We start from the raw sequence: 17,332 nt of genomic DNA on the forward strand, positions 1-17,332 counted from the left end.
ACATAGTTGCTTAGAGTTGCAGCTGAGAGGCCGGCAAGTTAGGCGGGGAACGTTGGAGTTCGCCAGTCACTGGAGCAAGCAAGCCTCCCTGTTCGCTTCAGTGCATGGCTGCCGGCCGCCATCTTGGCTGACAGTTAATTTGCATAAGGATATGCTGATTAGCCAATGGGAAGGGTAGCGGTCGTACGCTAATTACCATGTTTCTCTTTTATTAGTGTAGATTAACAAATAACAACAAAGGAGTGGGAAATAATTAATTTTCTTTTTTAAAAAAATAAGAACCTTTTACCCAAAAAATAATGTAATTTTCCTTTATCATTCCTGATAAATCTGTTTAATATGAAGTTCCTAAGTAAGGATATGCAGAATTCATAAATTATTTATAGTAGTTTAAGTATTTTTTGTCATTTATAATTTTGGGAATTAGAATTCACTAAGTGTATTTTAATTCTCAATATTTTATTTCTTCAAAATCATAGCTAAATTTTCATTAAGTAATTATATTTCCATTTAGCTAACATAATAGATTAAAACATTTTACTATGGTTTTTACTGCAGTAAAAATGTGTTATTTTCCACCACACTTAAGATCCACATAAAAGGCTCATCATAGCTTTGCTGAATGTTTTCCTCAATCTCTTTGGGAATATGTACTGGAGTACATATTAAACTCAATCCCATTCACCATCAATGTTGCTTTCACAGTTCTTAAAGGTCTTAACGAAGCACTGTAAAGTGATAATACCTTAAAAGTCAACCATTCCACAATCTAAATGATTGGGCATATTTGGCTAATCAATGCTTATAGCCATCATATACTCAGATCTCAGAATCTCCCTTTTTAAAAAATATTTTTTATTGATTTCAGAAAGGATGGGAGAGGGAGAGAGAGATAGAAACATCAATGATGAAAGAGAATCATTGATCAGTTGCCTCCTGCACACCCCACACTAGGGAGCCTGCAACCTGGGCATGTGCCCTGACCAGGAATCAAACCACGACCTCCTGGTTTATAGGTCAACACTCAACCACCGGGCCACGCTGGCTGAGCTCCCTTTTTAAAATTTGGTTGTGTTTTATTGGACTTGAACTTTCTTTACTTTGACCACAATATATTTAGCAATCAAATTAGATTTCCCCCCTTTGGCATTTGAAAACTGTCCTTAATACTGGGGGGCACCCACTGCAAGTACAATAGACGTATTTACTAGATTCAAAGAGACATGCACTAGAACTGAGGGAAAAATTTTATATTACACTTCTCTATTTTTCTATTTTCTCTTAGTTGTTTTATTTTCAATTTGGCATGTTTGTTGCTTTCCATTGCTACCAGTTGTTTTTAGCAATGTCCTAATATTAGTTGTTTTGTAGCAACTTCCCTATTTAAACTAAAAAGGCCTGAACAGTTTTCAAAACCTGAAGATGCATCTCCACCAAGATGAGCCCTTTCCCAAATATTTCCACCCAATAGTCTCCTCTTCCCCCAGAATTTCTCTAGTATCTGAGTTCATGGCCAGCCCCATGTTCGTGACATCATTATTTGGTCTCACCTTCTGCATCGTTTTTTAAGTATTTAGATCCTATCTATTGTTTTCACCTCCTGGTTGTATCCCTTCTTCTGCTTTTTCAACACCATGCCACCCCACCTATCTTGTCTATTACTGACCCATCCCTGTCACTACTTAGCTTATTCTTCTTCTAGATCCAAGGCAATTTCAATGAACAGGTATTTAGAATTTTTTTTCTCCTTGAATTCTGTTTACCATGACAGGTTGATTATGAAGAGTCTAGAATGATTCTGGTTTTAGCAGTTATTCAGATGCCTGAGCATTTTAAAAAATCTACTGCTTAGTATGCAAAAATTATGGTTTTGCCAAAAGTGTTCTACTATGTTACTTTTTAAAGTCTTTCTTCCATTTCTGAACAGTTGCACTTGGTACTTGCATAACCTGCTGGACTCAGTTTCCCTGCATAGTAGCAATCCAGCTTCATTTACTTATGTTTCCTTCTTTATGTCTTTCACATCTGCTTCTCAGTACTTTACATTTCCACTGGAGAAGTATTGACTCATATAGTCCTTTTAGGGTCCCTCCTCCAGATCAAAGATGTTCCGCTCTTGTTTCAAGCCATGTTAGCTGTCCTGGCTGCATTATCCAATCTAGCCTCACCCAGACTAACTTTTACTTTCCAAAAGAAAACACACAAAATATTTTGTTTTTCTCTTGCACATATACTTAAAAATCTTGGAAGAGACTGAGGATTAATAAACTGCTTCTTGGTCATTAAATATTGCTTCATGTGAGGGAAATATTAATTTGGTTTTTTAAAAAATATTTAAGTCACACTTACACAACAATTTGTAAAATTCTAATTTATTCATTATTTATAGAGACACAACCAAGTGTTGTCTTAATTTACACATTTGTTATATGCAAGACCTAAAATTGTCTGTCTGTACCATTGGCTGCAAAAGGTTAACTTCATGAAGGCAAAAGTCATGTCTATTTATATTGGTTTTAACAGCCTGAGAACAAGGCTTACTGGATAATTATTTTAATATGGATGAAATTAAGTCAGGTCTATTGTCATGTTTAATCTCAGTGAGATTCAAAGGTGAGGTTAATAATTTCTACAAAAATCAAGTTAATCAGCTACACAAGACATCATCAATCAGTATCTGGATGTAATTGGTCCCAGTATTTCTTTCTGGAGTAGCCATGGCCTCACAGGACCTAAAGTAAATTTAGAGAGAGACTGTTTTGCTCACAGGAACTTGGGTAATTTTATTAGCTATTCAAAGTCATACTATCCAAATCCAAATCTAACTCAGAGAAAGAGATTTCACAAAGTTCTTTGAATTTAATATTATAATTTTTCTACAATACCTCTCCGATTCTCATTTCTTCTATTATATCCACCAGACCAGGAGAGAAAATTCTAATATCTATCTAGGCATTATCTTGTATATAAAATCACATGGACCATATTTAATTGTAGCACCAAGTTCAGCCTTGGGCATTTAAAGCTTTTGAATATAAATCGAGGAAGTTGAGTTCCTCTCAAAGAACTATTAGATATTTTAGACAAGAAATAAGTGATAAAAGAAGTGGTATTTTAAAACGATTGGTTGACACATAGAAAAAAATAAGGTGACCAATCATATATACCTCTTACACATTGAGGAGAAAATGGCACATCTTAGTTATGTTATCAGTGGAAGTGGGATATCCCTTTCTCCACTGAGTGCTGGGGTGGGGTCCTTACAATACTTGAGAAAAATAATTTTCTGAGACTTGCACTGGAGGATGAGTAATTTTTATTTGCATGGAATTATATCCCTCTGTTTCCAAAGTCCCATTTCCCTTAATCCAGTCCTGGGAGATGTGCAACTGGGAATTCAGTAGAGTTAGAGGCAAAGCCAGCGTCCAAAGCTTCCTTTCCATGGTGGAGTTGGGTGGTACAGCATCAGACTAGTTACAGTCCACTCGTCCATGGTGTGGGGTCCATATTGGCAGAAGCCATGTGGGCAAATGCAGGGGAACCAAGAGAGAGTCAAGAGCCAAGAAGGCCTGAGAGCGAACTCCTTTGGGATGAAATATATCAAATCTTCCAGTGCTTGCAGTGGTCATACTTACTCTGGCCAATGACCTCTTCCCAGGTGTGACAGACAGACAAGTACCTTCCCTGTGTCATCCAGACTATCCTGGGCATGAGTCTATTCTCCCCCTGTTCAGTCCCTTTCCCCAGCCATCTGGGGGGATAGACGGGTGGCCCCCTGGGGAGTGTTACACTGTAGTTTCCTGGCAAAGCTGCACAAAGGGCATGCCTATAATACTTGACCTTCCCTTCGCTCCTTTCCTGGTATTCATAACTGGGTTAATTACAACAGTATCAGTTATACATACAAATAATTATTTCTTACCTATCTTCTTAGTATTTTTAAGAAAAAAGTATTTTAAAAATTGGTAAATAAGGCAAAATGATGTTTGCATATCTTTTCAATGTTTCACTGAAGCTTTAACAGTTCAATTTTAGAATGTACCATTACTTGACATTGCTATTTATTATTTACTAAGAGTTAAGACTGTGAACTTAAAGACCTTTGAATGAGATGCAAATAATTTTTGTCATAGAAAAGTTAACCCTAAAGGGAGCTATATAACATTATTAGGTTGTTGTTGTTGTTGGTGGTGGTGGTGGTGGCGGTGTGTGTATGTGTGTGTGTTTCACTTTAACACAGTAATCTTTCCCAAATTTTCTTTAGAAGATGTTCTATGAACATCTAGTTCCTAAAATACCCTTTGAACCACCTTGACAATCCACTGGTCCTTCATCATTTAATTAGTTAAATAAATTTTGGACAAATGTTCATTCTACATTTGTATGAGGATCATGATTGTACCATTTGAAAATTATTCCTGGTTAGCACATCCCAATTCTGATTGAATTCTAAGCCACCTTTTCAATTAATCTTAAGCTTCCATGGCAAGTATTCCTGCAAACCTAATGCATCAGTTCTCTGCAGTTGATGAAATGGGAAGGAGTCTCTAAAATGATGAAAAGAAACCCCTTCTGTGGGTGTGCTTTGTTCTAGTTTAGGCAGTAATCTGATCTGATTTCCTGGGCTTCCCAATAGAGGAACCATCTCTCAGAGCAGGATAGAGGTAAGTAGCTGACATGGTGTTGGCAGGTTCAGGCTGGATAATCATGGCTGTGCTTTCCCGGCTGCCTCAGATCGCCAGCTTCCTGCTGGGCTTCTACCTAGATGCTGTTTTAAATACTCTTTTGTTAGCATTCGTGCCTAAGCAGGTCCTTCCATTTTACTTGCTGCACTCCTAGCTCCCTCTGCACAAACACATGGCTATTGCTGCTCACCAATTAGTGGGGGTGCTAATGGAAACCCAAAAGATCATAACACAGTTTTTAGATTCTATTATATTCAATAAATGAAAAGACTCAGGAGAAAACAAAACCATTCGATGAAATAAACAACAGGTGAGTACAGGTTTCTTGTGTGAAAATTGTTTTAGAAATAAACAGATATATTTACTTTCTACTTTCAAGATCAAAAACTTTGAGAGTGGACATCAAAGGGCCAGCATCATTATTGCACAAAGTTCCCAGGGGGTAGAGGAAACAGACGGCAAACATAATGCTGTGGGCACCGGTTATGGCCACTCTGCAGACTTCAAAGAGCAAAAAAGGCCTCAAGGTTGCTAAAATTGCTCTATCTGCCAGTTCTAAACATGTTTTTCAATCAGTATATTAAAGCTGTGACAAACTTTGCCAAATCCCAGAGTAATAATTTACATGGAATAGAAACCCATCCTTTTCTCGAAGGTTACTTGTGTGACTCAAGTTGTTTTTATCTTTGCATAACAAAATAGAGGCAGTGAATAGAACACTTTTCCAGGAAAATTTCCCGTTGTTCTTATTTTCATTTCAATGATGTGTAATAGGCATTTGTCCTAACAGTTAGCTAGCTTAACATAAAATGACTGAATTTTGATTTACTGGACTAGTTAATTTCATAAAACCAACTACATCAGTTATACATACAAATAATTATTTCTTACCTATCTTCTTAGTATTTTTAAGAAAAAAGTATTTTAAAAATCGGCAAATAAGGCAAAATGATGTTTGCATATCTTTTCAATATTTCACTGAAGCTTTGTTTAACAGTTCATTTTTAGAATGTAACATTGCTTGACATTGCTATTTATTATTTACTAAGAATTAAGACTGTGAACTTAAAGACCTTTGAATGAGGTGCAAATAATTTTTGTCATAGAAAAGTTAACCCTAAAGGGAGCTATATAACATTATTAGGTTGTTGTTGTTGTTGGTGGTGGTGGTGGTGGCGGTGTGTGTATGTGTGTGTGTTTCACTTTAACACAGTAATCTTTCCCGAATTTTCTTTAGAAGATGTTCTATGAATATCTAGTTCCTAAAATACCCTTTGAACCACCTTGACAATCCACTGGTCCTTCATCATTTAATTAGTTAAATAAATTTTGGACAAATGTTCATTCTACATTTGTATGAGGATCATGATTGTACCATTTGAAAATTATTCCTGGTTAGCACATCCCAATTCTGATTGAATTCTAAGCCACCTTGTCAATTAATCTTAAGCTTCCATGGCAAGTATTCCTGCAAACCTAATGCATCAGTTCTCTGCAGTTGATGAAATGGGAAGGAGTCTCTAAAATGATGAAAAGAAACCCCTTCTGTGGGTGTGCTTTGTTCTAGTTTAGGCAGTAATCTGATCTGATTTCCTGGGCTTCCCAATAGAGGAACCATCTCTCAGAGCAGGATAGAGGTAAGTAGCTGACATGGTGTTGGCAGGTTCAGGCTGGATAATCATGGCTGTGCTTTCCCGGCTGCCTCAGATCGCCAGCTTCCTGCTGGGCTTCCACCTAGATGCTGTTTTAAATACTGTTTTGTTAGCATTCATGCCTAAGCAGGTCCTTCCATTTTACTTGCTGCACTCCTAGCTCCCTCTGCACAAACACATGGCTATTGCTGCTCACCAATTAGTGGGGGTGCTAATGGAAACCCAAAAGATCATAACACAGTTTTTAGATTCTATTATATTCAATAAATGAAAAGACTCAGGAGAAAACAAAACCATTCGATGAAATAAACAACAGGTGAGTACAGGTTTCTTGTGTGAAAATTGTTTTAGAAATAAACAGATATATTTACTTTCTACTTTCAAGATCAAAAACTTTGAGAGTGGACATCAAAGGGCCAGCATCATTATTGCACAAAGTTCCCAGGGGGTAGAGGAAACAGACGGCAAACATAATGCTGTGGGCACCGGTTATGGCCACTCTGCAGACTTCAAAGAGCAAAAAAGGCCTCAAGGTTGCTAAAATTGCTCTATCTGCCAGTTCTAAACATGTTTTTCAATCAGTATATTAAAGCTGTGACAAACTTTGCCAAATCCCAGAGTAATAATTTACATGGAATAGAAACCCATCCTTTTCTCGAAGGTTACTTGTGTGACTCAAGTTGTTTTTATCTTTGCATAACAAAATAGAGGCAGTGAATAGAACACTTTTCCAGGAAAATTTCCCGTTGTTCTTATTTTCATTTCAATGATGTGTAATAGGCATTTGTCCTAACAGTTAGCTAGCTTAACATAAAATGACTGAATTTTGATTTACTGGACTAGTTAATTCCATAAAACCAACTACAAGTTTGGAGAAGCAAGCAAGCTGAAGCTTGGTAAAGGATTTGTGAGACATTATTTGCTTTTTGCTTGTTTATTTACAAACTGTATCGAATCACTGTGGTTCAGAGGCCAAATATATGGAATATATGTGACATCAAAATTACAAATTGAAATAGTTATATTTAACTTTTAAGCAATCAAACCAACATTTTTTAGACCAAAGACTTGTAACTTTGTTTTATTAGAATGTAATTTTATGTGTTGGTGTTTACTAGTACATAAAAAACAACAACCATGGGATGGAATTCCTAAGCTTATTCAAGAAATCTGATTTCAGGAAATGCAGACATCTCTAAGGAACTCGGCAGGAAAACCAGCAGCTGCTACAGTGACGGGAGAAATCCCTTGGTTCCCAAACTGCCTCTGTCTTCATTTCCTGTCCTCTTTTTTGTTAGCTTATTTAACCTGCAATTTTCTAATTAAAGTACAATGTTTTCAGCTCACTGAAAATAACCTTATTTAACCTCTCTTCTTCTCACCTGAATCCTGGAGCCCTGGTGGAATTGAAACATGTTATAAGAATCTCTCTCCCTCCCTCTTTCCTAAGCTGCATTCTACGCAGAGTTTTACACATTGAAAGCCTCATCCATACAAAACAAAAGGTTATAGGGAGTGACTACAGGTGTGGTTTTTGGGTTAAATGGCCTGGATCTGATTCTTTGGATCAAAAAACAATAACACCAGTGAAGATGTTTTTTGTGAATGACCCTTTACAAAGAAGGATCCATAAACCTCTGTTTTAATTCAGAAAACTGTGCACCAGAATAAAATCTACATTCTAGCCTTAGTGTGACTTTGCATATCTTAATTCTTATTCGTTAAGTATTGATTTCTTCATTTAATTCACACAGAGCAATCTTATTTTCCTAATTTCAAATATCTTATTGGGAAGCATCACAGTGGCTTTTATCTACAGACATAAGGGAAATCTTTACATCTTTTTGAAATTTATTCCTTTTTTTTTTTTTTGCTTAGCAAATCCTTCTCCACAAAATGATCAGAAAATGTTTACCAACTGTATTATCAAGATTCTTTCATATACAGATTATAGAAAGCTAATTCAAGCTAGCATGAGCAAAAAGAAAAACATAAAGGAAAGATATAAATTCTAATGGCATGCAGTCTCGTCACTTTGACTCCTAAGACCCTTATGTAATAACTAGAGGCCCGGTGCACAACATTTGTGCACTGGGGTGGGAACCAGGGCAGTCCCTCAGCCCAGCCTGTGCCCTCTGACAGTCCGGGACCCCTGGTTTGTGCACTGGGGCGGGAACCGGGGCAGTCCCCCAGCCCAGCCTGTGCCCTCTGACAGTCCGGGACCCCTGGGGGATGTCCACCTGCCATGGAGGTGGGAGAGGCTCCTGCCACTGCCACTGGGCTTGCCAGCTGTGAGCCCTGCTTCTGCCTGAGCGGCACTCCCCCTGTGGGAGCGCACTGAGCACCAGGGGGAAGCTCTTATGTTGAGCATCTGCCCCCTGGTGGTCAGTCATAGTGACTGGTCATTCCACCATTCAGTTGATTTGCATATTAGCCTTTTATTATATAGGATTTTCCCCCTTTTCCTTTAGGTGAGGATGAATATCAGGGAGTGCAGAGATCAGGATTTTTTCTCTCCATTCCTTAGTTCTGCTTCCCTCACAGGTTCTATTCTTGTGGTGGCCCAGCTCAGCAAACACAATGACACAGAGTGGTCCTTTCCCAATAATTCTAGTGACAATCCTGGGCCTGACAGTGATAGGAGCAGTGTGGGTTCTGCATCCAACTATTGTCCCAATCACTGTGTTGAGAGGATTTTCTGCTTTGCTTAGTCGAGTCTTGGTCCTGGGTCCATCTTAGAGCTGGTAGGTAAGGTTAGAACTGGCTAGACTGTTACTCATATGATATGAATAATCTGAGAGGCTGAGAAAGAAAGCTGTGAGGATGAGAAACCCAGCAGAGATTTCAGTAGCTTCACATGCTGAGGGAATAAACATTGATGAGAGTTTTGTGTCCTGGAGAATTAAGAAATATGAGAAGTGGGTAATTAAAATTGCTTTCTGTATTTACAGGTGCCACCTATCTATTGATCTCATGTTACAATGTTGATATTGCATTGGTTTTCAGCTTTTTCTCTGTTGGCTTTGAAATTAGATTTTGTGGAACCTGTAGGTCATAAGTTTGCTTGTTTAGATTTCTGAAAGACAGGCCCAAGAATTGCAGCATATTCAGTGTATATATAAATATAAAATTTTTTGCTCTTGAAACTATTTTGCTGCTATGCATCCATTCACTCACTCAGTGTTTACTGATGATAAAACAGGAGTTAAGAGCTCAGATAGAGCAGACTGCCAGGGTGGATCTCTGCTTTGTTACTAATAATCTGTGTAAGCTTGGACAAGTTAATTTGCCTGTCTGACCTTCAGTTTTCACATCTTTAAAGTGGGGATAGAAATAGTACTAACCTTACAAGAGTCTTTTTAGAAGAATAAATAAATTAAAACATATAGATAACCAAGAATAGTGCTTATCAACTAGTGAGATGTATAAACACTTGTTTTCATCATCATCACCATCATCATTATCATCTTCTTTTCTATGCTAAAACCCTCTTTGAAAACAAAAAAAAACAGACTTTTGTGATTTGAGGCTAACCACTTTATTTTGTGCTGTTATAAATTCCCATCCAAGGAGCTTCATTGGTGGGGTTTTTATACACCTGTCAATTAGTTGTGGCCATAGTCCATTTAGACAGTATGCATGGGAACTTGATCATGATGTGAGGAGCAGCAGAACATGGTAAAACAGATTTTGCTGTCAAGATTACTGTGTGGTATTTTTCACTGAAAGTATTTTTGTCCATTAATGACCAAGAATTCCTGATGCTGTTCTTTTTTCTACTTCCACAAAACTTTGAGTTTGTCATAACTATATTCAAGGTAGCAGAAGTGCTTTTGAGCTGTTCTGGCTCCAACTTTTAGGACACAAACCAGCTCAGGTCCATCCCAAAACTGGCAGAGACCAGAGATGTTTATATAGTGGACTAAGCAGGGAAAGCTTTATGAAGTCTTCTTAAATATGAAGCTAAAACAATTCTGAAATAGGTAGACAGCTATGCTGGCTGATGCAGTGCTAATATTATGATATCACTGCAGGATTTTGAGACTTTTTTCTTCACTAATTTTGAGTGCCATAAAAGTCAAGACTACTTCTCTATTTGTGATGATTCAGTGATTTTTTCCTGATTTTAATCACAAAATCCCTTTGCAACTCAAAATGATAACCGACTGATTGTGTACTGTTATCCCATAGAATGTCAATAACATAAAAACCCAAATAGACTCTCATCCTTTTATACTTTACAACACTTAATCCTGATTATGTTGAGCTCTAAGACATCTACTTTCCAAGTGAAAAGCAGGAAAAAATGTAATACCAGTGGATTGGACAAATTCACGGATTTCAGATGTCACTCTTTTGATCAATCTAGAGGTACTTTTCCATATCCAAGAATGGCTAATAACTACCAAAGTAGGTTAATGCTGATCTTAGATTGATCAAAGACAGAATATTTGACTTGTGGTTTTAAAAATTACTGCATTACACACTCTGAAATATGGTGTCTGTTTGGTGACTATTTGTATATGGGGTATTGAGTGATGCTGTATCAATACTAATGATGCAAACCTCTATAAAGACTTAATGCAATGCAAAGAGAACACAATGCATTATATAACTATATACAGCTACAGCTACATATAACACATTATGTATAATATATACAATGTACTGCAGCACATTGTATTGTAACTTGTTGTGTACTTGCTTTTAGAACAGGGACCATGCAATTCATATTTCTATTTCAGTTGCCTAGTCCAGGAACTCAATAATTCAGAAAGTATTTGGTAAATGGTTTTGAAAAAACATAGGACTCCGTATTCACATTTTAATAGATGAAGTTGGTGGTAATTAAATAAATATCAATGTTTTCAGTACACAAATCATTCCCATAATAATTTCTTTAAAGTTGTATTATGCTTTATTATTCATAATCAAATCACACTTAAGTTTATAAAATGACTAATGTCTACCAATAATCAGCCATCTAGAAGTTTAAGCCTGTGATGCTCTTCAAATTAATGGTTAATTTGAAAAGTCCTGTCATCTTTGGAGCTGTTAACCATTTAGGCTGTGTCTGTTGAATCTATCAGAGAGAAAACGTGTTTATAGTTTTTGTTTTCCTATTGGATATTATTTTCTCAAAATTAATATCCTCATATTTTTATGATTTGAATTTTACATGTTCCAATATATGTAGTCATATTTATTTTAATCTTTTATAAATATTAAATTAATATATATTTAATTCTAAAAACTTGAAAGATACAGAAAAGCACAAAAGGAAAATAACCCATAATTTCAATAACTAAATGCCCCATTATAATTATTTTGGTGTATATGCAATTTGTATGTAAATATTAACACATATGTTTCCCTTTGTACATCATAATAATGTATATGTTATTTTATAGCCATCTTATTTTCTACTTAACATTTTACATACTAATAAATATTCCTTAATATAGTGGTATTTTAATAACATACATTATTATGCCATAGTTTAATACATTATTTCTCCATTTTTGGACTTTTAGGTTGTTGCCAAGTTTTAGTATTCTTAAATATACTGTCCTGGACATCCTTATATCTATATTCACAATATGTAATTTTCGGTAGGAATAACCATAAGTGGATTATTGTTTCAAAGGCTGTGTACACATTTGGACATGTTAAACCTGAAAGTTTATATTTTAGCTTCTATTGTCTTCTTCCAACCTAATAATAGAAGTATCTTTCATTTTATTTTTTAAAAAACACTATAAATTGAACAAGCAGTGTTTTAACCTTACACAGTTAGTTACTTTACAGCCTCTTATAAATTATAATAAACTCCTCTGATGTAAAACAATATCAATGGCATAAAGAAATCATCATAATTACAGTAATACAGGAGTGGGCAAAAGTAGGTTTACAGTTATGGGTGACATTCTTTTGGGTTAAAAAGTTATTGTAATAATCATAACCTGCATGTCTTTCTATACAAACAACTCTAAACCTATTTTTGCCCACCCCTGTATTTAGCTCTGAATAAGTGCCTGGCATGTTTCTTAGAGCAGATGCTATCTAGTATTAACTCACTTGAACTGCAACTCCTATGAGGTCAGGGCTATTAATATGCCCATTTTGAAATAGAGGAAACTGAGTCACAAAAATGTTAAGTAATAAGTCCATGGTCACACAGCTAGAGAGTGACAGGACTGGGATCAAAGCTAAGCATTGGTTCCTGAGCCCATATGATTAACTGCTCCATTATACTGCCTCTAAAACAGCCATTATGTGACTAACCAGTTTATCTGCTGATCGTTGATAGACACGTGGCATTCCCTAGCATATGCTTGAATTCTTTCATGAAACTGTCCAATTTTTGCAAAGTGCAATTTTTTTAGATTAAAATATCTTCAGATGGAAGTAACAGCCATCTATGGCCTCTCCTTGGTACATAGACAGGTTTTATGTGTACCTTGTTTAAAATATGGAAGGCTGGACATCATTTTCTGGTGGAAGGCTATATCACACATAATATTTGAAGGAAGGAAAAAATAAGGTTTGATTTGTGCCTCAGCAAATGCATTGCTAATCTTCCTATTAAACCGATCAAATATGCTTATTCCTGGTGCCAAGCAGAACTCTTTATATGTATCTCATGTGAAATCTCTGACTTTGCAAAGGGCAGAGAAAGACTAAAAATTACTTCTGAAAAGGAAATTAGCTATTCTGCATTGTTATACGTATTAGCCTCTACCACAAAAGAATTGAGATTGCTCCATTCTCTTCTACTATCTGAGACTTTGATTTATTAGTGATCCTCGCTCTTTTAAATTTCTTTTCCCATTTGCCAGTCCCTGCCCTTAAATTCAACAATGGAACATCATGGGCTTTGGAAGTTGAGGAACTGACACCATCAGTTAAGATTAATCAAAAGAATAAGAATAATAAACACTGTTCTACAATGATTTTTTCGTAAGCAATCTTTGAGGTAGATAGCTTTATTATCCCCATTTTATAGATGAGGAAATCGGAGGCATAAAAACAGTGTGTAAACTACCCCAGAACACACAGCTAGTCAAGGGCAGATAACAGACTTGAACCTAAGCTCTCAGACTCCAGAGCGCTTGCTCATAAGCACTATTACCTGATCCTCTATAGCACGAATGCGATAAGTACTATATTACAGAGCTTCTGTGAAAATTAGTAGAAACTGTCTATCAGTGCCTGGAACGTGACGTACAATTCATCAATGATTGCATTGCTGTTGACAATGTTATAGCTGTTATCCTCCCATTCAAAGTATGTCTTCTATTCATGTGAAATATTAAATATACCCAAATAATGATGTATTGTAAATAATATTATTTTTATAAAACCACCACACCTACCTACTCTCCACTTCAAGAAATAAATCATGACCACTGCCTTTGAGGCACTATACAATCATATACTGTATAAGTTGACCCTTTTCTTAAACATTGCCAAGCATGTATCATCATTACAGAAAACTGTATCACTATTGTTAACACAGCTTATGGTGTCTGCATTACTGATACACAACCATTTCTTAAGTCTGCATTTAGTTGTTGCCTTGTGGTGATTGTTCATATGGGTGTAAACATCTGAAGAATCACAGCATTCATTCATTTATTCATTCAGGACATAATTCCATTATGCCTTCATAACGTCATTGTGTTATGGCTTATATACTAAAGTGTATATGACTGAAATATTTTTTTCTTTAATTTCTCTTTTATATGTCACATTTAAAGGATTATTATGATTTTGTTTAATGAATGGATGCACAGTTTTTAAGGATCTGGAAATTTTACTTTAGAACAAAAAAGGAGTTACTAGAATATTTTTATATGTGGGGAGTTTGAGGTGTGATAGAGTTGGAAATTATTGACTTTGAGGCTACTGTAAATTCTTCCTCTCCCTTATTCACTAACATACAAATATTCACCAAATTCTATAAATTTTACTTTTGTGAATATTCTAACATATTTTCCACACATTACCAGTTTTTGGATCACAATTTACATGATCTTAATCTAAATTCTCAATGTCTTCCTAATAGACCTTCTTACCTTAAAAGGTAAGGTTATATATTTTTTAAATCCTCACCTGAGGATATGTTTGTTTGTTTGTTTTTAATTGATTTTGAGAGAGAGAGGAAGAGAGAGAGAAAAAAAGAGAAACATTGATGTGAGAGAGAAACACTGATAGGTTGCCTCACATAGGCACTCTGACTGGGGATTGAACCGCAACCTAGATATGTGTCCTGACCTGGAGTTGAACCCACAACCTTTTGGTTTAAGGGACAACACTCCAACCAACTGAGCCACTGCAGCTGGCCAGGGCAGGTTATACAATTTTTAAAAATATGGGCTTTGGAATCAGACTGACTTAGATTCATATTTTATCTTTTTACTTATTATTTGTATTTTAATTGTTTTGTATTTTTAAAAGGACTCATCAGTCTTACCTAGAAATAGCAATATTATTAAACATCAATAAGGCAATATGTAAAAAATACTCATTAGAAATTAGTTTTCTCTTTCAGTTCTGCTATATATAGTATGATGATTATAACAATCTAGACTCTATAAAATAATCTTGATTGCAATAGTAAATACTGGTGTCAGACCAGGTGACAATGTGAGGTTTAGAAAAAGGGTAAGGTAATTACAATGTACCATTTGGTGTACAGCACTAAAGGCCTGGGTGTATATGTATCTACTGAACAAGTATTTGAGAACTCCTTTAGTAACAGATATTATATGACCTCAGGAGATAAATTCTCATTACTTCTTCAATAATATTGCAGATGCATTTGATGCTGGGTATGAACAAAATTTTCTTCTTCCATCGGAGTTGCCATTTCTACTGAATGTCAGGATCTTACTTATTTTCAGCTTACATATTTTATGAACTGTATTTCCATTCAATTTCTGCTCACCTGCAATGGAAATATGAAGCACTTACCAGGAAGCAGGACTTTTCCTGCCTCTTTATAAATGAAACATTGCAGAAAATTAATGTGGTACCCTATGTTAACAACAGCAATTTCAATGCCTGCGTGAATGCTACATAAAGGAATAGAGAACAAAAGTCGTTTTTATTATTGTTATTGGTAAAGCCCATTGCAGAAGATTGCTTATTTCCTCCATCTGGGCTTCCTTATTTTAAAGATTCATCTGTAAAATAAGTTGTCAGAAGGTTAATTTAAAACCGTAGCTCTGGCCAGTTTTCTGAGATGACTTTCTTCCACTTTCAGAGATTAGTTCATTTATATCAGGAATGTTTCCAAAAGGAGATCAGAAATAACTAAAGGGAAAAATGAGTGTTTGAGGCACTAAGGACAATGGGAAAACGTGCCTTTAGCTGATTCTAAGGAACTGGATATACATCCAGAAAATATAGAGAACAAACCCATGGTCCTTTGAGCCAGCAAGGTAAATGGTAGAGTGTTTGTCAGTGAGTATGATTTGTAGGCAAAGAGGGACCATTATTCCAAAGATGCAGACTCTACAATTCTGAAAAAAACAAACAGAAACAGAAACAAAAATATTAGGTGGACTAAGGGCGGGGGAGTGGGAGGAGGGTAGGTATAAAAAAGGGTAATATCAAATTGATAGAGATTTTGAAAAATAAAAAAAAATGATAAAAGAAAAGAAGGGTTTATGAGCGATGAGTGTATCCAATCATAGATGTTTTGATGGAAACATTGTCAGATAGACAAATCCAGGATAGATATGCCAAATTTTAAAAAACTGGCTTTTTAGTGTCATTATCAAACAGAATTTGTAGCTTTATATATAACTATGTTTGAGGCATCTATTTTATAAAGTATATCTTCATTGTCACATGTTCTGCAATTAAATCAAGAGTTTTCTTCGATGTTAATGACAGAATATAATCAAATTTGAAATCATTTGGATTTTCTAATTAGCTGCTATTTTAGAAACAAGAATAACACACTTGGAGTGTACTATTACCCTTGACTCTGTCAATCAATTTAAAATGCCATGGTTTTGGTAAGTAAAATATAAATGATCATGGAGCTTCGGCCTCCAGCCACGACAGGAAGCTGTAGAGTAAGTAGGCTGAAATTGTCATCCTACTGTAAACAACTGTAACACTGAACAAAATATGTAAGGCAGTTGATTTCAGGCAGTGACAAGCAGGCAGTGCAGGACTGGATTTTTGAAAGAAGGTAATACGTGAGGCAGGTCAGATGCTGTTCACCCCAGCTTCCTGTCTGGCGGTGTTCTCCTGGCCATGAGCCCTAGAGGTGGACCCAGAGTAAAGTTCAGCAGGAGCCAGAGACTGAACCTTGAGGCTGTTGAAACACTTGGTAGAGGCAGGGCAGAGAACCACGCAAAAGGCAACTGTGGAGGGAAGAAGCCCCAGAATTCAGAAGACAGCACCATGCACTTTATTGACAAGGACTGTGCTGCACATAACAGGGCAAGTTTCCCTCTGGCTAGCAGAGAGCAAGTGCTGTGAGCCTGAGAGTTGAATGAGATACCAGCGGTGCTGGGAGGCACTGGGGTTCTGGACTAACCCATGAGGATGGACCTCACTATACGCGGCACCTCAGACATTTAGTAAAAAGAAGAAGTAAGGACCAAACACTAAAGTAACAGCCATCTCATTGTACTAATGTACAAAACCAAAATAGGTTTTCTTCCTAAAACCTAAGCTCGATGGGATCAAGACTATCTGCCAGCAACTTAATTATCTGCCAGAACAAAACTCCATATTAATTCATAGAAGACATCAGAGTCTAGACATACTTTCCACAAATCAGGGGTAGGGAACCTTTTTTTCTGCCAAGAGCCATTTGGATATTTTAACATCATTTGTGGGCCATACAAAATTATCAACTTAAAAATTAGCTTGGTATATTTGGTCAAACATTTAATTAACTCACCCCTAATGCTTTGGCAAGGCCAGACCAAATGATTTCGTGGACCTTATATGGCCCAGGGGCCTGAGGTT

Source organism: Myotis brandtii, unplaced genomic scaffold, assembly GCF_000412655.1.
Source record: "Myotis brandtii unplaced genomic scaffold, ASM41265v1 scaffold1458, whole genome shotgun sequence".
NCBI classification, from domain to species: domain Eukaryota; kingdom Metazoa; phylum Chordata; class Mammalia; order Chiroptera; family Vespertilionidae; genus Myotis; species Myotis brandtii.